The sequence below is a fragment of the Aotus nancymaae genome, unplaced genomic scaffold (assembly GCF_030222135.1).
Source record: "Aotus nancymaae isolate 86718 unplaced genomic scaffold, 86718_ANA_hifiasm-v0.15.2.pri h1tg000064l_1, whole genome shotgun sequence".
NCBI lineage: Eukaryota > Metazoa > Chordata > Mammalia > Primates > Aotidae > Aotus > Aotus nancymaae.
In genome coordinates, this window is record NW_026988479.1 from 30901392 (window position 1) to 30923986 (window position 22595).

A 22595-nucleotide genomic window follows, 5' to 3' on the forward strand; every position below is an offset into this window, starting at 1 on the left:
TGATCTTATGAAATATATGGTACAAGTTTGGGAGTTTTGGGGTTTTAATTTGTTTAAACAATGATGTGCTATTTATATTTTAAAAATTCTTTCTTGAGACCGGGCACGGTGGCTCAAGCCTGTAATCCCAGCAGGGAGGCTGAGGCGGGTGGATCACAAGGTCAAGAGATCGAGGCCATCCTGGTCAACATGGTGAAACCCCGTCTCTACTGAAAATACAAAAATTAGCTGGGCATGGTGGCACATGCCTGTAATCTCAGCTACTCAGGAGGCTGAGGCAGGAGAATTGCCTGAACCCAGGAGGCAGAGGTTGTGGTGAGCCGAGATCGCAGCATTGCACTCCAGCCTGGGTAACAAGAGAGAAACTCCGTCTCAAAAAAAAAAAAAAAAAAAAAAAAAAAAATTATTTCTTGGGCCGGGTGTGGTGGCTCACACATGTAATCCCAGCATTTTGGGAGGCTGAGACAGGTGAATCATTTAAGTTGAAGAGGCCAAGACAAGCCTGGGCAACGTGGCAAAACTCCATTTTACAGAAAACACAAAAATTAGCCAGGTGTGATGGTGCATTTCTTTACTCCCATCTACTTGGAAGGCTGAGGTGAGAGGGTTGCTAGAGCCTGGGAGGTAGAGGCTGCAGTGAGCTATAATCACGCCATTGCACTCTAGCCTGGGTGATGGAGTGATATGCTGCCCAAAAAAAAACGAAAAAAAAAATATTTTATTCAGAACTGTTTTTAAAATCTATTTTGTTGTAAACTTAGTAAGTTGCTTCCATATTGTGCTCTATAAGTTGTGTACATATTTCCTTATAAACCTCTTTTGAGAATCTGTGTGAGAAATTTTGTGGACCAGATAATGAAATATGAGACTCCTGTGCCATAGCACATATTTAAATCTAATTCATCTGAAAATGGCCAGATTGACCTTCAGAATATCTGTTCAAATTGACACTCCCTCATTAATTCTTGCCCTCTTACATCCTTGCCAACACTTGATATGATGTGATTTTTCATATTTGCTTTTATAATGGGTATGAAGAAATGTTTTTAAAATATGTATTTTTTAAATTAAGAATAAATCCAAGTACTTTCTCATATCTACTGGGCACTCAGGTTTCCCCTTTTATGATTTGCCCATTTATATAAACTTTGGGACATTTTTTAACAGTTTTAAAAGGACACATGTTAATTCACTTAAAAAGTTTTATTCTTAGATTTGCAGGAATTAAGACACTAGAATAAACCTAGATAATGTATTAGTAGATTTGGATCCTATGTCTATTTTTTTCTAAATGCACAGGAACAATGTAAACGAATTCTGGATTCTCTGTTTCTCCATCTGATTATAGCACAAAGATTAGCTCACTCCATGACACCAAGTTATTTCCCCTAAACATCTTGACATGGCCACTTTTTAAAAAGACGCTGGGGAAGCTTTGTGGTCTTTAGAGCCATACTGTGTTGTCTACGTATCTGAGTAAATTTTATGTGCTCCGGCAGGATTTGACTTCAAATAGTTAGAAAATACTGTCTTTGTGGAGGCAATTAAAATAGTGACATAGATGGTATATTCTTTTTCTTTCTCTGTAGTGGAACTCCTGTCAGAGTTCCTATCTCTTAATTGGCTCTATTTGAAAGGAAAATTCGAAATCCCCTGCTGCAGTATAAATGTACTTACTTATCCCTTGAATTTCCATCTGGTGCCTTCACGACTGCTGAGAATTACTTGTCTTGCTGCTCCTTGGAAGTAAGATGCAGTGGCATTTGAATTGATGAGAGCACTAGCACCTCGGATGAGGTGGCATTCCATAATGATGGCAGGTGGAATGCAGTTTCATTAGGTGCAAAGGTGAAAACATGATTTCTAGAAATACGCAGTTGAATATGAATGATTTAGTCAATTAAAATTGATTTCTACTAGTGATTCTCAAACTTCTTGTGTTCATAATATACTTTGGAATAAAGATAAATTTTTGACCTCTCATTTATTGGGAATAAAAGACCCCAAAGGACCCTGAGAAAGATAACATGCTATGATATAATGAGTTTGATATTATCAAAGTATCTCTAACGCTTTGTACAAGCACCTGTAATTATCACACGGACTTGGTCATTCTTCAGTGCTACAGTTTGAGTATTAAGGTTCACCATGCTGGCTTATTATCCTCCTGTTTGTGTATTTAAGCTTTTATTGTGTGTTCAGTTTCTTTCAGAAGTCGTTTGACTTTCAATTTTATTAAAATGGTGGAATTTTAGGCTTAAAATAACTATAGACATCATCTAGCCTGATCTTGTTAGAGAAGTCAGGTTTCCTAAAAGTCAAGAAGCAGTTTTAATCAGTTTTTTAAATTATACCTTAAGTTCTGGGGTACATGTGCAGATCATGCAGGATTGTTACATAGGTATACACATGCCATGGTGGTTTGCTGCCTCCATCTCCCTGTCACCCACATTAGGTATTTCTCCTAATGTTATCCCTTCCCAACCTCCCCACCCACTACTATCACTCCCCTAGCTCCACACCCCACAACAGACCTCAGTGCGTGATGTTCCTCTCCTTGTGTCCATGTGTTCTCATTGTTCAACACCCACATATGAGTGAGAACATGCAGTGTTTGGTTTTTTGTTCTTGTTCCATGGTGTATATGTGACACATTTTCCATGCCCAGTCTATTATCAATAGGCATTTGGGTTGGTTCCAAGTCTTTGCTATTGTAAGCAGTCCTGCAATGAATATTCGTGTGCATGTGTCCTTATAATAGAATGATTTATAATCCTTTGGATATATACCCAGTAATGGGATTGCTAGGTTAAATGGAATTTCTATTTCTAGGTCCTTGAGGAGTCCCCACACTGTCTTCCACAATGGTTGAACTAATTTACACTCCCACCAACAGTGTAAAAGTGTTCCTATTTCTCCACATCCTCTCCAGCATCTGTTGCTCCAGATTTTTTAATGATCACCATTCTAACTGGCATGAGATGGTATCTCAACGTAGTTTTGATTTGCATTTCTCTAATGACCAGTGATGATGAGCATTTTTTCATATGTTTGTTGGCCACATAAATGTCTTCTTTTGGAAAGTACTTGTTCATATCCTTCACCCACTTTTTGATGAGGTTGTTTGTTTTCTTCTTGTAAATTTATTTCAATTCTTTGTAGGTTCTGGATATTAGCCCTTTGTCAGATGGGTAGCTTGCAAAAGATTTTCCCATTCTATTGGTTGCTGGATCACTCTAATGACTGTTTCTTTTGCTATGCAGAAGCTCTTAAGTTTAACTAGATCCAATTTGTCTATTTTGGCTTTTGTTGCCACTGCTTTTGGTGTTTTAGTCATGAAGTCTTTGCCTATGCCTATGTCCTGAATGGTATAGCCTATGTTTTCTTCTAAGGTTTTTATGGTGTTAGGTCTTATGTTTAAAACTTTAATCCATCTGAAGTTAATTTTAGTGTAGGATGTAAGGAATAGGTCTAGTTTCAGCTTTCTTCAGATGGCTAGCCAGCTTTCTGCAGATGGCTAGCCAGTTTTTTCAACACTATTTATTAAATAGGGAATCCTTTCCCCAATGCTTGTTTTTGTCAGGCTTGTCAAAGATCAGATGGTTGTAGATATGTGGCATTGCTTCCGAGGCCTCTGTTCTGTTCTTTTGGTCTATATCTCTGTTTTGGTACCAGTCCCATGCCATTTTGATGACTGTAGCCTTATAGTATAGTTTGAGGTCAGGTGGTGTGATGCCTCCAGCTTTGTTCTTTTTCCTTAGGCTTGTCTTGGCTATATGGGCTCTTTTTTGGTTCCATGTGAAATTTAAGTTGCTTTTTTCCAGTACTCTGAAGATGGTCAATGGTAGCTGGATGGGGATAGGATTGAATCTATAAATTAGTTTGGGCAGTGTGGCCATTTTCACTATATTGATTCTTCCTAGCCATGAGCATGGAATGTTTTTCCATCTGTTTGTGTCGTCTTTTATTTCCTTGAGTAGTGGTTTGTAGTTCTCCTTGAAGAGGTCCTTTACATCCTTTGTTAGCTGTATTCCGAGGTATTTTATTCTCTTTATAGCAGTTGTGAATGGCAGTTTGTTCTTGATTTGGCTCTTTTTAAGTCTGTTATTGGTGTGTAGGAATGCTTGTGATTTCTGCACATTGATTTTGTATCCTGACACTTTGCTGAAGTTGCTTGTCATCTTAAGGAGATTTTGGGCTGAGACAATGGGGTCTTCTAAATATACAATCATGTCATCTGCAAATAGAGACAATTTGGCTTCCTGTTTTCCTAATTGAATACCCTTTGTTTCCTTTTCTTGCCTGATTGCTTTGGCTAGAACTTCCAATACTATGTTGAATATGAATGGTGAGAGAGGGCACACTTGTCTAGTGCCAGTTTTCAAAGGGAATGCTTCCAGTTTTTGCCCATTCAGTATGATATTGACTGTGGGCTTGTCATAGATAGCTTTTATTATTTTGAGATACATTCCATTGATACTTAGTTTATTGAGAGTTTTTAACATAAAGCACTGTTGAATTTTGTTGAAGGCCTTCTCTGCATCTGTTGAGATAATCTTGTGGTTTATGTTTTTGGTTCTGTTCATGTGATGGATTATATTTATAGATTTGCATATGTTGAACCAGCTTTGCATCCCAGGGATGAAGCCTACTTGATCGTGATGGATAAGCTTTTTGATGTGCTGTTGCATTTGGTTAGCCAGTATTTTATTGAAGATTTTTGCATTGATGTTTGTCATGGATATTGGCCTGAAAGTTTCTTTTTTAGTTGTGTCTCTGCCAGAAATGGTATCAGAATGATATTGGTCTCATAAAATGAGTTAGAGAGGATTCCCTTTTTCTGTATTGTCTGAAATAGTTTCAGAAGGAATGGTAACTGTTCCTTTTTGTATGTCTGGTAGAATTCAGCTGTGAACCCGTCTGGACCTGGACTTCTTTTGGTTGGTAGGCTATTAATTGCTGCCTCAACTTCAGGCCTTATTAGTCTATTCAAGGATTCAACTTCTTCCTGGTTTAGTCTTGGGAGGGCGTTAAGTATCTAGGAATTTATCAATTTCTTCCAGATTTACTAGTTTTTGTGCATAGAGTTGTTTGTAGTAATCTGTGATGGTAGTTTGTATTTTTATGGAATCGATAGTGATATCCCCTTTATCATTTTTTATTACATCTCTTCAATTCTCCTGTCTTCTTTTTTATTGGTCTATTTTGTCGATCTTTTCAAAAAACCAACTCCTTGATTTCTTGATGTTTTTAAGGGTTTCTATGTCTCTCTCTTCTTCAGTTCTGCTCTGATCTTAGTTATTTCTTATCTTCTGCTCACTTTTGAATTTGTTTGATCTTGCTTCTCTAGGTCTTTTAATGTTGATGATAGGGTGTCAATTTTAGATCTTTCCTAGCTTCTCACATGGGCATTTAGTGCTTTAAATTTCCCTCTAGACACTGCTTTATATGTGTCCCAGAGATTCTGGTACATTGTGTCTTCGTTCTCATTGTTTTCAAAGAATATCTTTATTTCTGCCTTCATTTCATTATTTGTCCAGTAGTCATTCAGGAGCAGGTTGTTCAATTTCCATGTAGTTGTGCAGTTTTGCATAAGTTTCTTAATCCTGAGTTCTAATTTGATTGCACTGTGGTCTAAGAGACTGTTTGTTATGATTTCCTTTCTTTTGCATTTCCTAAGAAGTGATTTACTTCTAATTATGTGGTCGATTTTAGAGTAAGTGTGATGTGCTGAGAAGAATGTATATTCTGTGTATTTGGGGTGGAGAGTTCTGTAGATGTCTATTAGGTCCACTTGGACCAGATCTGAGTTCAAGTCCTGGATGTCCCTGCTAATTTTCTCTCTCATTGATCTATCTAATATTGCAGTGAAGTGTTCGAGTCTCCCACTATTATTGTGTGGGAGTCTAAGTCTCTTTGTAGATCATTAGGAACTTGCTTTATGTATCTTGGTGCTCCTGTATTGGGTGTATATATATTTAGAATAGTTATCTCTTCTTGTTGCATTAATCTCTTTCCCATTATCTAATACCCTTCTTTGTCTCTTTAGATCTTTGTTGGTTTAAAGTCTGTTTTATCAGAGACTAGGATTGCAACCCCTGCTTTTTTTTTGCTCTCCATTTGATTGGTAAATCTTCCACCATCCCTTTATTTTGAGTCTATGTGTGTCTTTGATGTGAGATGGGTCTCCTGAATACAGCACACAGATGGGTCTTGACTTTTTATCCAGTTTGCCAGTCTGTGTCTTTTGACTGTGGCATTTAGCTCATTTACATTTAAGGTTAATATTGTTATGTGTGGATTTGATCCTGCCATTTTGATACTAGCTGGTTGTTTTGCCCATTAGTTGAGGCAGTTTACTTATTGCGTCATTGGTATTTACCATTTGGTACATTTTTGCAGTGACTCGTACGGGTTGTTCCTTTCCATGTTTAGTGCTTCCTTCAGGAGCTCTTGTAATGTAGGCCTAGTGGTAATGAAATCTCTCAGCAATTGCTTGTCCATAAAGGATTTTATTTATCTTTCACTTATGAAGCTTAGTTTGACTGGATATGAAATTCTGAGTTGAAAGTTCTTTTGTTTAAGGATGTTGAATATTGGCCCCCACTGTCTTTTGGCTTGTAGGGTTCTTGCCAAGAGATCCACTGTAAGTCCGATGGGGTTCCCTTTGTGGGTAACCCGATGTTTCTCTCTGGCTGCCCTTAGTGTTTTTTCCTTCATTTCAACCCTGGTGAATCTGATGATGATGTGCCTTGGGGTTGCTCTTCTTGAGGAGCATCTTTGTGGTGTTCTCTGTATTTCCTGGATTTGAATGTTGGCCTGCCTTGCTAGGTTGGGAAAGTTCTCCTGGATAATATCCTGAAGAGTGTTTTCCAGCTTGGATTCATTTTTCCCGTCACATTCAGGTACACCAATCCAACATATATTTGGTCTTTTCACATAATCCCATATTTCTTGGAGGCTTTGTTCATTTCTTTTCACTCTTTTTTCTCTAATCTTGGCTTCTCATTTTATTTCATTGAGCTGATTTTCAATCTCTGATATCCTTTCTTCTGCTTGATTGATTCGGCTATTGAAACTTGTGTATGCTTTGTGAAGTTCTTGTGCTGTGTTTTTCAGCTCCATCAAGTCGTTTATGTTCTTCTCTAAGCTGATTATTTTATTTAACATTTCATCTAACCTTTTTTCAAGGTTCTTAGTTTCTTTGCATTGGGTTAGAACATGTTCCTTTAGCTCAGAGAAGTTTGTTATTACCCACCTTCTGAAGCCTGCTCCTGTCACTTCATCAAACACATTCCCCAACCAGTTTTGTTCCCTTGCTGATGAGGAGTGGTGATCCCTTGGAGGAGGAAAGGTGTTCTGGTCTTTGGTGTTTTCATCATTTTTGCGCTGGTGTCTTCCCATTTTTGTGGATTTATCTACCTTTGATCTTTGAAGTTGGTGACTTTCGTATGGGGTCTCTGAGTGGATGTCCTTTTTATTGATGTTGAGGCTATTTCTTTCGGTTATTTAGTTTTCCTTCTAACCTTCAGACCCGTCTGCTGCAGGACTGCTGGAGGTCCACTTCAGACCCTGCTTGCCTGGGAATCACCCATGGAGGCTGCAGAAAAGCAAGGATTGCTGCCAGTTCCTTCTTCTTGTAGCTTCATCCCAGAAGGGTACCTGCGAGTCCTGTATGAGATGTCTCTTAGCATAAATGGGGGTCAGGGAGCCACTTGAAGAGGCAGTCTGTCCTTTATCAGAGCTCAAGTGCTCTGCTGGGAGCTCTGTTGCTCCCTTCAGAGCTGCTGTGCAGGGACATTTAAGGCTGCTGCAGCAGAACTCACAATGGCTCCTTTTCCCTGGTGCTCTGTCCTGGGAAGTTGTGGCTTTATTTGTAAGTCCCTCACAGGTTGCTGCCTTTTTTTCAGTGGTGCCCTGCCCAGCAAGGAGAGAGTCCAGTCACACTCTGCCTGAAGAGGCATTGTTGAGCTCCCGTGGGCTCCCGTGCAGCTGCTGTGTAAACTTCTTTGTGCTTTTGTTTATGCAGGTAAGGTTAGAGCTGCCTCAGTAATGGCAGACACCCTGCCACCACTGAGCTTAACTGTCCAGGGTCAAGCTCAAACTGCTGTGCTGGCTGCAAAAATCCAAGCTAGTGGGATTCAGTTTGCTGGTCTCTGTGGGGGTGGGAACCTGCAAAGCCAGATCACCTTGCTCCCCACTTGTAGCCCCTTTTCTCTCAGGGGTATGGCTGACTCCGTCTTGCAGGCACTCCAGGTGCCAGTCCAAAGGTTGCTCAGATTTTTTCTGGGAACTCAGGGCACTGGCTGAATCGGCCACCCAGATTTGTCCTGGAAACCTGTGGCACCTGTTGGCAGATGGGAGTCTCCTGGTCTGTGGGCTGCAAAGTATGCAGAAGTGCAGCATCTGAATGGAGCTATGGCCTCCATTGGGTAGGAGGGAGGGCCCTCTGGCCTGTTGCACTTCCTGGGGGAAGCAGCACCCTACCATGCCTCAGTTTGCCCTCTTTGGGCTACACCCACTGTCCAACCACTCCCTTTGAGATGAACCTGGTACCTCAGTTGCAAAAGCAGAGATCACTCACCTTCTGCCTCTCTTGCTGGGAACTGCACTCTGGAGCTGTTCCTATTTGGTCATTTTGGCAGAAATCCCAATCAGTCTCTTAAATGGTAGGAAATTATCAGAAGAGAAATATCTCCTTGCTTTGGTTTTGTTGAAGATTTTTTTGTAAATAAGACATGGACCCATGTGGATCTCCTGACTTTGGGTGCTTTGGGGATTCCCATCACACCTCGCAAACCCTTGCATGGAGGGACACAGGGATTCCCATCATATCTTGCAAAATCTTACATTGAAGGACATGGGAAGAAGGGAGTCTTTGGTATGATTCCTAGTCTTGATATTTTACAATCTGCATTATAACTTAATAGGCATTTTCAATTACTCTTTTTTGAGGCAAGGTCTTACTCTGTCACTCTGGTTGGAGTGCAGTGGCATGACCATGGCCCAATGCACCCTTGACCTCCTGGGTACCAGTGATCCTCCCCTATGTCAGCTTCCTGAGTAGCTGGGACTGTAGGTATGCACTATCATGCCTGACTAATTTTTTCTTTCTTTCTTTCTTTTTTTTTTTTTTGTATTTTTTGTGGAGATGGGGTTTTGCTATGTTGCCCAGGCTGGCCCTAAACTCCCAGGCTTAAGTGATTAGCCTACCTTGGCCTCCCAAAGTGCTAGAGTTATAGGCATAAGCCACTTGGTACCTGACCTCTTTTCAATTTTTCTAAGTTTTTGTATTCTTCAGACTACTTGATCATTAAGATCAGTCCAGGACATCATCCTAGGAAAAGAAAGGCTAAGAGAGAATATAGTTAATGGCAATCCTTGCATCCCATGAAGTGCAGAGATTCCTTATGGTTTGTTTTGAAATAGGGGTCTTATGGAGGGAAGAGCAGAGTGGATGGAGTAACTACAGGTTTTCCACATTCATTTCAGTGAGTGCCACACTTTTTCATTTTTCTTTTTCTTTTCTTCATTTTTTCTGAGACAGAGTCTTGCTCTGTTTCCCAGGCTGGATTGCAGTGGCACAAAATCAACTCACTGCAACCTCTGCCTCCTGGGTTCAAGTGACTGTCCTGCCTCAGCCTCCTGAGTAGCTGGGATTACAGGTACCCACCACCATGCCTGGCTAATTTTTGTATTTTTAGTAGACACAAGGTTTTGCCATGTTGGCCAGGCTGGTCTTGAACTCCTGACCTCAGCTGATCCACCCACCTTGGCATCCCAAAGTGCTAGGATTACAGGTGTGAGCCACTGCACCTGGCCTCATTTTTATTTTTCTTAATATACATTTGGCTTTCATGAAAGATTCCATTTTAAAAAGAATTTGGCTGCTACAAAAAGTTTGAAAAAAGCACTTATAAATCTAAACCACTCCTAAAACTCATTTAGAAGGAAGATAAGTTAAAGAAATACTGACTAGTTCATTAGTAGTAGTTACTGCAGTAACTGTCTCAGTGGGGTGAGAGCAGACCTTTTATATGGTGAGAGCTCTTATATTGAAAAGGAGTGTTTTTCCCCAAATGTTCTAAGGCAGGGATCTGTAAAACCCAGACCATGGAGTGGCCTGTTATGAATTGGGATACACAGCAGGAGGTGAGCAGTGGGCAAGTGAGCATTACTGTCTCAGCTCCACCTCCTGTCAGATCAGCAGTGGCATTAGATTCTCATAGAAGCACAAACCCTATGTGAACCGTGCGTGTGAGGGATCTAGGTTGTGTGCTCCTTATGAGAGTCTAATGCCTGATGATCTGAGGTGGAACCGTTTCATCCCCAAACCATCCCTCTCATTGCCCTGGTCAGTGGAAAAATTGTCTTCCATGAAACCAGTCCCTGGCGCTGAAAAGGTTGGAGACCACTGTTCTAAGAGCTACAACTAAAACCTTAAGTCTCACCTTTTGGAAAAAAATGGTGCGTAAAAAGATAGGTTTCAGCTCCACTCAAAAAGAATTGTCTAAAATCAGAGGATTCATCTGGAGCTAGAATGGCTCAGTGGATGGGAAAGGGAGAGCTTATTACCTCTCCAAGCTTTACTTCTGCCATCTGAAAATTGGGAAATGAGTATTTTTGAGGAAACTTGAAGATTAAATGACACAGTAAATGTAAATTATGCATGTGTATGCTGTATGTACAGAAAAGAACTCCATAATTGTGAGTGCCCTTGGTGGGAAATTTAGTGTTCCACTCAATACACTATTAAAGCTTGGAAGTGTTTTGTAAAGAAGGATGAATGAAATAAATTTCAACGGAATTTAAAGGACTTTTTAAAGTTGGAAGTGATACACACCTAAAATATAAATGGTGGTTTACATGAATTCATGGATGTCTCATGATTAAGTGGACCTAGAATCATACTAAAATTTCAGGCTTCTGTGACCTACGGGGCTTCTTTTGATGACAGATAATCTAGCTGCCAATGACTGATTTGACCTAATACGAAATTCCCGTATCCTTAAGAGTGAGGATCTAAAAAGGAATTTTTTTTTCATTTTTTTTACAGACTCTGAAAGCATAGTCACTGAAAGTATTCTGCATTTGTCATAGTGGGAATTAATGGAACACAATGAAACTAAATAACCTAGGATAAGAGAGATTAATTGTCCTAGATTAACAGTAATAACACTTGTTCACTTTGGAATTAATTCATGCTGAAAATAACATTGCAGCACCAGCAAACACTTCCCTCTCTAGACCTCAAATTCCAGGAAAGTAGAAGCATGCCTAAAGCATTCTCTCCCCTGTGTGGAAATGAGTATGTATTTTGAACACAAGGTGTGGTAGTAACAAAGCTACAGGAACAATCTATAGCTGTGTGTATCAGAGGAAACAAGAAAGGTTGAACATGGAGAGAAGGAATGGGTCTAGCATTATTTCTTGGTCTTCCCTCCTCATGATGTTCACAGTATGGCTCCAGGCCATGCCATTACACAGCTTACATCTTTAGGGTATTTGCTGATGATGAATACGAGCCACTGTAGTCAGTAAACAGGCATTGGTCTCTACTCGGAAAGGGCCTCCTAGTCCAGTAAGAAGAAACAAATAAAGATGAGGCTATGTGTCATGCAGGGACTGTGATCTGGGCTGGCAGAAGCCCGGGGTGCTCTGGGAGCCTGGCACCCCTCCAGGCCTCAAGGGTTACAGTGTTTCCAAGAGGGACTCACATCTAATCTCTTACCACAAGAAGAAATAGGAGTTAGTCCAAGCAAGTGGTGGGTTGGAAATCGACAAGGCATGTCTGAAGACCTGGGATTAAAAGCACAGGGGAGCAGAATTAAGAACTACTGAGTGATATTGAAGCATAGAGGATTTCAGGGCGAGCAGGAAGCTGTGAAGCTAGGAAGGTAAGCACAGTGAGCCAAGGGTGTCAGTAGTGCCATGTGGGTTTTGATTTGACTGAGGAGTCCCTGAGATATTTTAAGCAGGGGAGAGTTACAGTCAACATGGATTTTAGCAGGATCACTTGGGTTGCAGCTGGGATAGACCATTTAGAGGATGATTGTGGTAGGCTTACATGATGTGGTGGTGTTTCCCTGGGGCTACGTTGGTTCTGGCTGTACAATTGGCTGTAAGGGCTCCCTTTTTTTTCACATTTTTGCATCCTCTTCCCCGAATCCTTGTTTTCAGTACCCACACAAAGAGTATATGTTAAAAGTGTTTTAAAAGTTGTGAAGATACACATAAAAATCAGCTATTAATAAGGACAAAAGGATGAAATTGGTCAGATTATACATATTAGTTTTAAGCTAGATAAGTATTCCTCATTCTTTCACCATTGTGAGATTTTTTTCAAATGACTTAATTTTTTTAATTTATTAAAATTCTATTTTTTCTCATTAATATTTAAGATTTTAAAATTGCTGATGGGAATGTAAATGGACCCATCCATTTTGGAAACCAATTTATTATGAATTCATAGTGAGTTTGGAGTTCCATATATCCCATGACTCCTATATCCATCTCTGGGCACATACCCAAGAGAAATTCTCACACAGTTTGCATAAGAGATATGTATAATAGCACGGTGTTCATAGCAAAACTCTTTGTGGTGATGAATGAATGATGCATAGAAAATATCTAACAGACCATAATAAGGAAATTCATAAATAAATCATGATTTATCCACACAATGAAATACTAAAGAAATCTTGAAATGAATGAGATTTATCAATCTGTCTCTCTCCATGGACAAATTTTACTTTTTAATTTTATTTCTTTATTTCTAACAGACACAAAATTGTACATATATATGGGGTACAATGTGATGTTTCAATACATATATATGTTGTTAAATGATTAAATAAGGGTAATTAACCTACCCATCACCTCAAAAATTTAGTATTTCTTTGTGGTGGAAGCATACAAAAGCCTCTCTTCTAGCTGTTTTAAGATTTGCAATATCTTATTGTTGACTGTAGACACCATGCTGTGTAATAGGACACCCGAACTTCTTTCTTTGTAATTGTAAACTTGTACCCACTGGCCATACTCTCCTTATCCTCCCCTTCCCCTTTCCTTTCCGTGGACAAAGTTCTAAAAACACAAATTCAAGAAAAAAGTGAAGTCTCAAATGAATACACTGTGAAGGTAAATTTTAAAATATACAAACCAATATACTTTATTACATATGCACACACACACGTGGTAAAAGTACAAACACGTATGTGAGAATAACTCAGACCAACTTTGTCACCAGTCTCTTTAAAAGTACCCTGCTAGCACTTTAGTATATTTATGTATAAATAGCAAGATAAATTCTATCAGAAGATCGATAGAGCTATAAATGAAGACTTTTTCAGTATAAATAACCTGTGTGGTCCAGATATTACTATGACTGTTGCTACTTTCCAGTTATTTACTGTCTACCATATGCTTTTCCCATTTATGTGCTGGACTGGCCCTAGGGATTTTGCTGTTATGTTGGGGTATGTGAAAGCAATATTTGTCATTCATGACAACATCTGTTTGGAATATGTGATCATATTTTCTCTCTAACTGTGCCGCTTAGGAAATGTTCAATAAAGAAAAAAGAGTGTGAATACTGTTGCTTTTTGGAACAAAATGCAGTGCTTCATTTGCAATAATGTCTCTTTTTAGCCAGAGCTCATTCTGTTGCAAGTGACAGAAACTAAAGTCCCACAAGTTTAAGACAAAATGAGGATTTATTGCCTCATGGAACTCAAGTGATATGTTAGCCATCGCTAGGCCCAGATGCTTTTACATGCTTAGAATATCTGTCTCCCTGTTTGGCACCAGTCCCAGGGAGAAACAGTCCCAGGTTCACATATGCCCAGCTTAGCCACCTAAGCAGCTAGTGGCCTTCTCTTCTGCAGAAATGTCCTGGGCAGACTTGAAATTGGCTTACTTTGGGTCACAGACCCATTCCTGAAACAATAATGGTGGTGTAGAGATTAGTTGGGGTATTTAAGCTTGGTTAGATTGAAAGTTTGGGACAGAGATCAGGATGAACAAAGGAGGAACATTTTACTAAAGGGAAAGAGGTGCATGTTATCAGGAATCAGCTCCAGGGAAAGTATGATGGCAACACAAAAAACTGTAGCTGTCAGGGACCACCATCGCTTCTCTTCCTATGATCTTCCTCCTCCACACACCTAAAGAGAGAACATAATAAACAGGTTATGAATATTTTATGCTTAGGCATTCCTTAACTTTAATAAAGCATAATTGACTTCTAGAAACGAATGGCCCTTTCCATGCTAATATTCATCATCAGTAGCATTTGGCTGAATGAGAATTCAGGAACCTCCTCTAAGAGACATCCCAGAAATTGCCTTGTTCAATGATAGGCTTAAAGACGAAGCCTGTGCTTGCCCACTTTGAGAACATTAGTGATTGAAGCTCATTTACTAGTTGCCTTAATTTGCACAGATACTGATGGAAGAAAGGAGGACCCACTTTCATCAGAATGCCAGCAAAGTACCATCAGAGTGTGAGTGGGCTCTGCTATTAAAAGCCCAGTAATGACTTGCATCAGTTTATGCAGATTTGTGTGGCTGGTTACTCTGTGTCCTGCATTTGGCAATGCCCAGATCACATTTAAATCAGGAGCTAAGTGTAATTAAGTACTACCCTCAGCGCATCTCTTCTTTTAGGACATTTTTATTCACCATGATTTAGAACATGACAATTGGGTGAGATTAAAGCAGCAAATTGTGCCAATAAAACAAACCCCTGAAAATAGCAAGGGACTATAAAATTTTATAAAGGGAATACTGCACATGCCTCCAATTCGATAAAACTTTTGTGAGCTGGGAGATTAACTGTGAAATAAAAGTAAGCCAATACAGTGTGTGCCATATCCAGACTATAAATCGCATATTATTGTTTAGTATCACTTTTATGTTCCCTTTCCGAATGACTCCTTAGCATCATGAGGATGCCCCATGCAGCATACAATTAATTAGCTTTCAAGGGAATCAGCTCAAGGGACACTGGGCCACTCTGCGAATGGAAGGAATGTGGGCGAAGGTGTTTCAACCAGATAGTATTTGGTCTTGGGGTGAGTGTTGAGGTTCTTGCAGTTGCTACTTTACTTTTCTTATTTTCTTGGCTCATGTTTATGTCCTGTCTGTTGTAACGGAGGAAACAGATTTCCAAGGCTCTTGAAAGCTATTTGCTTTTTGCTTAGAATCCCAGGGTTGTTATAGCTACGTGGCACTGTAACACTCATTGACTGCAGCACTTCCTTTTAAAAGTAAAGAAATGGAGGTTGTAAGCATTCAATGGCTTGCTTAGATTCACATAGTAAGCTAGGGGCCCACGGGATTCTCCTTCAGGGATAATCAAACCCATTCTGTCTTTTGCCTAAAACTTTTATAGATTTGTTTCTCATTAATATTGCAATATTATATAGATATTTTGTCCTGATAATAATGACCAAAAAATCCTCTTTTGGAATATTTGGAAAATTTGAAAAATAATTCAAAGTAAATTTTAGAAAATTTGCCTACCTTCTCACCAACCAAAGATATCCACTTTTAATGTCAGCCACTTATCTACACACATAGAAAATATATAGGTGTGACTATTTACCCTGAAAAATAAAGAACCTTCTATTTTTTCAATTAGTACACTTATTGGGAAGATTTCTTTACACAAAACATTTTCCCAAATGCATGATTTTTGATTACTTTCTACTTCAAAATAAGGTCTCTTGAACAGTTTATATATTCTATTGTTGTTTTATTGCTAGTTCCCTTTTCCATAGGTCAAGCTACTGAAGAATTTTAACAGTTAAAAATGTCTTGAAAAGACATGAAGAATGACAGAATATTGATGGAACACACATCTTTTTAGTTTTTTATGTCTGGGGTAGTTTTATGTGAATAATTGAATCAAGTTTTATGTGATAATATCCAAGTTTTTCACACCAGATTAAGATTTGATATATTATTTCTACATGAAGATACATTTATGTTAGGTAGAATTCTTATAGTCTGAATTTTATTTATTCTATATGTATGCTAGTTTATACAGATCAGTCTGTATCACTTTAAGATACTATGTCCTTCACTAGGTCTTCTATAGCGACTATCCATTAATTCATTCATCTATTCTTTCATTTAAATGTGCAATTAAATGATTACCTTTTAAGCATATGCCAAGCAGTATTGTGTGTGGACAATAGAAAGACAAATATGGCATTGTCTTGGCCTTCAAGGGACTTATACTTTAGCTGAAGAGGCAGATAAGTGAACAGTTTACCTATCACTAGGCAGAACGTCCTGTGAAATCACAGGAAGGCCAGGTTTCACAGACTGAAGATCAAGGAGGATTTTAATGGGCAGAATGATAGTTTAGGCTAAGAGAACAGCAAAGACATAAAACAGTCAAAATACCTGGCGTGGTCAAGGAATGCTAGTGTGATTGGAGAAAGTTCGGAAGGAGAAAAAGAAACAAGATCATAGAATGTGAAGAGAGAGAAGCTTTTAAAATTTGCCATAAAGATATATAAGGAGACAAATATCTTTCTACCTGTTTCTGCTACTGTTGATAATTCAGGTAGGCAACTAGGGATTATCAAGATTGTAAAATTAGCAGGAGACCAGGGAGTATGAGTTCTGATCTCTTCATGTTACTTGATGATATACGATCATGTTGCTTAATGTTTCTTTCTCTTTTTTTCAATGTAAGGTTTATTTCTTAAGTGTGAAATAGCAATAGTAAAATAAAATATCAGACATGTTCACAATATTTAGATATTATAATTGAAGAGTGTTATTAACTGTTTATTGACATTTGCATTGAACTAATTTTGCAGTTTTAGGCTTTTCTCTCTCACATCCAGATAGCATAAAATTTAGAATAATATTTCAGTTAGCTGGATTAATGGAGACCCTCTGAAATTATTATTGAAAGAGAAACACAGATTTATTACTTTCATATACATAATTTGAATTAAACTAATAAAGAATTGCCTAATAGACACCCTGATGAACGTGCTTTAATGATACATGAAAATAATTTGTAATTAGAATAATAATTTAATGCAAATAAAAGCTGACAGGGTTTCCAAGTGCCTGAAGATAGTCTGTTTACTGAAATAGGGTAAAAATGCCTCTTAAAGGTATACAAATAAGTGGGCCAGGCGCGGTGGCTCAAGCCTGTAATCCCAGCACTTTGGGAGGCTGAGGCAGGCGGATCACAAGGTCAGGAGATTGAGATCATCCTGGCCAACATGGTGAAACGTTGTCTCTACTACAAATACAAAAATTAGCCAGACATGATGGCATGCACCTGTTGTCCCAGCTACCTGGGAGGCTGAGGCAGGAGAATCTCTTGAACCTAGGAGGTAGACGTTGCAGTGAGCCAAGACCACGCCACTGCACTCCAGCCTGGCAACAGAGCAAGACTCCATCTCAAAAAACAATTATACTAATAGTGATTCTTGCATTTACATAGTGATTTCTCAGTTTTTAAAGCATAATACTTTAAAAAACACCTTCTTATTTGGTCCTTACAATGACTTCACAAAGGATGTTAGAAGTTTTTAGGCCCTTTTCACAGATAGAAATTCAGAGGTTTGTAAAAGTTGAATGATTTACCACACATCACAAAATTAGTAACTGATGAAACCAGGTTGGAAGCTAGGTCCCTAGTTTTTAATGCATCTATATTAAAAATTTAATGCATTTGTTCTGTATCCCAGTGTATACTATTAATTTTCTTAGTATTTCCTCTTTTTCATGTTAGCTGGAGTATAGATGACCGTTAGCACATGTGTTTCATACTTTGCATAAATTCAGAGAACAATAAAGATCAAATTACCTTGATTATATTATCTGAAAGCAACATGATGTTGACCTTATGATTACCTCAATAAATTGAAACAAACCCATAAAATTCAAATGCTGAAACAATGTTTTACTCTCATGTTTTTAGAATTAAGGGGAAAATTTCTAGTTTTATAAGATATTACCATAGATCTTCAGTTATTATTAAGATGGGAATACTTAATTACATCAAGAAGACTTTAGGTTTAGAAAAGTTAGAAAGTCACCCAAGATAGCATGTTTGTTAAGAATATTCCAAAGAAAGAAAGAGACAAGTTTACATTCTTACTCTTCCTTGACTGCTTTTATGGATAAATGTAGAAAAGTTCAACTTCCAGAGAATTGGAATAATTTTTGGTTCTTTGTTTAAATATTAGAATGAAGACAATGACCAGATCTATTATTGCAAGGTTAAGTAAGAAGGTATAAAAGCAAACTCCTAAAATGATATGGTATTAAGATTTTATAAGTATGACATATCTACATCAAAGCGATTTACCATGTTTTAGTAAAAATATCATTTTTACTAAGTGTCTCCCTTCTAAATATATAGGTTTTAAAAAGAAACTCTAAATCCTAAGAGCATGAGCAGTGTGGAACTTGACTGTATCGTTTCTTCATTAAGTTATAGAATTGTTATAAAAGACTTCTTCCTTCAGGTCTGTGCATCAAGATTTATTGCTGGAAATAACAGATATGCTTCATTGTTCCTCTGTGTCTTTTATATAAAAGCCTGTGACATGCATGCTCCCGGCAGCATTAGTCTTAGGCTGCAAGACAATGATTTTACGGTGCTCTAAGTAGTGTTGTAAATTCCTTTGCACTGTGCAAACTTCTTTTCAGTATTTAGTATAAGAATTTCCTACCTATCTGTCTTTCATGACACCCTTTGAAAGAATTGATGGACTTTATTACAGGCTATAATAAACGAAAATAGAATGAGGGTTCTGAATCGGATGGAATGATATGTGATAGAATAATGCTTCTTTGGTAAACACCTAGAAAATATGGATAATCATTTTTTAAATTCTGCTTAAATATATCAAATAGTTTTTGAAATCATGATGATTGGAATAGCTACAATTTCAGAGACAAGAAAACCAAGGAAAGTTGAGCTGATGATTCTCTACTTTTTTGCCTGGGGATATTTGCTATTTCTGGATGTAAACAGCTGGGCAGAGGACTACAGTTATGTGAAAGAAAGCCTGCCGAACTTAAGGTGGTCTCATGGAACAGACTCAGACTGGAAGGGAAGGTAACTTGAGAAACCTCAAAATGCAGCCTGTCAGAAGCTATCTCGAGAACTGAAGCAAACAACGATGCTTACTCTCACCATGTCTATTCAAAATAGTACTGGAAGTCCTAGCCGGAGCAGTCAGGCAAGAGAAAGAAATAAAAGGCATCCAAGTAGAAAAAGAAGTCAGACTGTCTCTCTTTGCTGATGATATGATTCTATACATAGAAAACCCTAAACATTGTGCCAAAAGTCTCCTAGAACTGATACATGACTTCAGTAACATTTTAGGATACAAAATCAATGTACAAAAATCAGCAGTATTTCTATACACCAATAGCATTCTAGATGAGAGCCAAATCAAGAAAACAGTTCCATTTACAATAGCCACACATACAAAAATGAAATACCTAGGAATACATTTAACCAAGAAGATGAGAGGTATCTACAAGGAGAACTACAAAACACTACTGAAATAAATCAGAGATGACACAAGTAAATGGAAAAATATTCCATGCTCATGAATTAGAAGAATCAATATTAATAAAATGGCCATATTGTCCAAAGCATTTTATAGATTCAATGCTATTCCTATCAAAATACCAATGTCATTTTTCACAGAATCAAAAAAAATCTAAAATTCATATGAATCCAAAAAGAGCACAGATAACCAAACAGTCCTCAGCAAAAATAATAAGGCCAGAAATATCACGTTACCCCACTGCAAACTATCCTATAAGGCTATAGTAACCAAAACAGCATGATGCTGGTACAAAACTAGACCCATAAACCAATGAAACAGAGCTGAGGGTTCAGAAATAAAGCCACACAGCTACAACTATCCAATCTTCAACAAAGTTGACAAAAACAAGCCATGGGGAAAGGACTTCCTATTCAATAAATGGTGATGGGGTAACTAGTTAGCCATATGCAGAAGAATGAAACTGGACCCCTACCTTTCACCATATACAAAAATTAATTTAAGGTGGATTAAAGATTTAAATGCAATACCTCAAACAATAAAAATTCTGGAAGAAAACCTAGGAAATAGCCCATCCCAACATCAGCTTGGGCAAATAATTTATGGCTAAGTCCCCAAAAGCAGTGGGAACAAAACCAAAAACTGACAAGTGGGACATAATTAAAGAGTTTCTACATAGCAACAACAACACAACAACAGAATAAACAGGCTACATAATGGGAGAAACTACTTAAAATGTATGTATCCAAAAACAGTCTAATATCCAGAATCTATGAGGAACTTAAACAAATGAACAAGCAAAAAACAAATAATCCAACTAAAAAATGGGCAAAGGACATGAACAGACACTTCTCAAAAGAAGACATGCAGGGTACCAACAAACATATGAAAAAATGTTTAATCAGAGAAATGCAAATCAAAACCACAATGAGATATCATCTCACACCAGTTAAAATGGCTACTTTAAAAAGTAAAAAAATAACTGGTGAGGCTGGTGAGGCTGTGGAGAAAAGGAAATGGATGTACATTATTGTTGGGAATACAAATTTGTTCAGCCACTGTGGAAAGCAGTTTGGAGATTTCTTAAAGAACTTAAAGAACTTCCATTTGACCCAACAATCTGAAGCATCACTGGGCATATGCCAAAAGGAAAATAAATCATTCTACCAAAAAGAAACATGCACTTGTATGTTTATTGCAGAGGTATTCACAATAGCAAAGACATGGAATCAACCTAGGTGTCCATCAGTGGTGGAATTGGTAAAGAAAATGTGGTACATATACACCATGGAATAATATGCAGCCATGAAAAAGAATGAAAGTCTGTCCTTTGCAACAACAGGAATGCAGCTGGAGGCAATTATCCTAAGCAAATTAATGCAGCAACAGAAAATAAAATACTGCATATTCTCACTTATAAGTGGGAGCTAAATATTGAATATGCATGGACATAAAAATGAGAACAATAGATGCTGGGGACTACTAGAAACAGTGGGGGCATGACTGAAAATCTACCTGCTGGATACCATGCTCACTATCTGGGTGACAAGACCATCCATACTCCAAATTTCAGCACTATGCAATATACACATGTAACAAACCTGCACATATACCTCCTGAAATGAAAATAATCATAATCATAAAAAATCCAAAATAAAAAAATTTTACAAGAATATGGACTAGGTAGTAGATTATAACATTAAGCATTTATTTTTAGTTTTGTTAGTTATATTAATGGCATTCTGATTATATAATAAAATGTCAGTTTTTAAAGAGGAAAAAAATAAAACCTGTTTGCCTGTTTTCAACACAGGCAAAGTGAGTTCTGAAGTTGAATAAGGTGGGAGGCAAAAATGAAAACAAAACAAAACAAAAAAAGAGAGAAAGAATAAAGCTAAGCTAAAAGTCTAAATATCTGTGAAGGAGTGTTGAGGAAACAAAAATCAGTGCTCAAGACATGCTGGGATAACGAGCATGGTGAACAGAGTAGATGTTCAGTTGAAAGCTGCAAGACTGCGCTGTAGGAGGAGTACACCTTATGGAGGTAAACTGAACATGAGCATTACTACAAGTTCAGTCCAGCCTCAAAGCAGATCAGTCTGTGGTTGAATTAAGGTGATCACCTCGAATTCTTTTTGCCTAACACAAAAAAGGGCAAATCTGACTGAAGGAAGATAACATATTCTAGAGCCTCTACAGTTTTTAATAAAATATTTGACATTAAATTAAGTATTACTGACCAAAAAAAAAAAAAAAAAAAGATAAAAGAAATCCCGTCAATAGAATATAATGTATTCACAGGGGATCAAGAAAATGATATCATTTGACAAAGTTTTTGAAATGACTATGATTTCTGCATTCAAGACAATGGAGGAACCATGTAAAAATGGATAAAAACATAGATTTCTTCAGAGAAGTAAACTCTGTAAAAGGAATCAAATGAACATTGTAGAATTAAATAATATAACAAATTAATTATTCAGTAAATGAGTTCAGCATAAAATTAAGTACAGCAGTAGATGAAAACAATAAAAGAAAAACAGTAGAGAGCTTCGTAGAACCTATCCACCTGCAGCACAGAGAGCAAATAAGAGAATCTCAAATAGAAAAAGATGATAAGAGATATGGAATATAAAGTAAGTGTCTAATGTACAAGTAATTGGAGTATTGGGAGAAAAAGAAAATTTGTGGCAGAATCAATATTCAAAGGAATAATGGCTATGGATGATCCAATTATGATTTTAAAAAAATTACAAATTCTAGAAGCTCCGTGAATCACAAGTAGAAAAAATGGAAAGAAAATAAAACTAAGCACATCATAGTAAAACTGATGACAACCAATAAGAAGAAAATCTTAAAAGCAGCTAGGAGGTGGAATGGGGAAAAGTAGCCATGAAAAATAAAACATTATTTTTAAAAGTGCAAAAATAATACAGCTGACATGCTAGCAACAACAATGGAAATCAGAAGATAATGGAATTATATCTTAAAAGTGAAGAAGTAAAACAACTGCCAAAGTCTAAATTTTTACTCA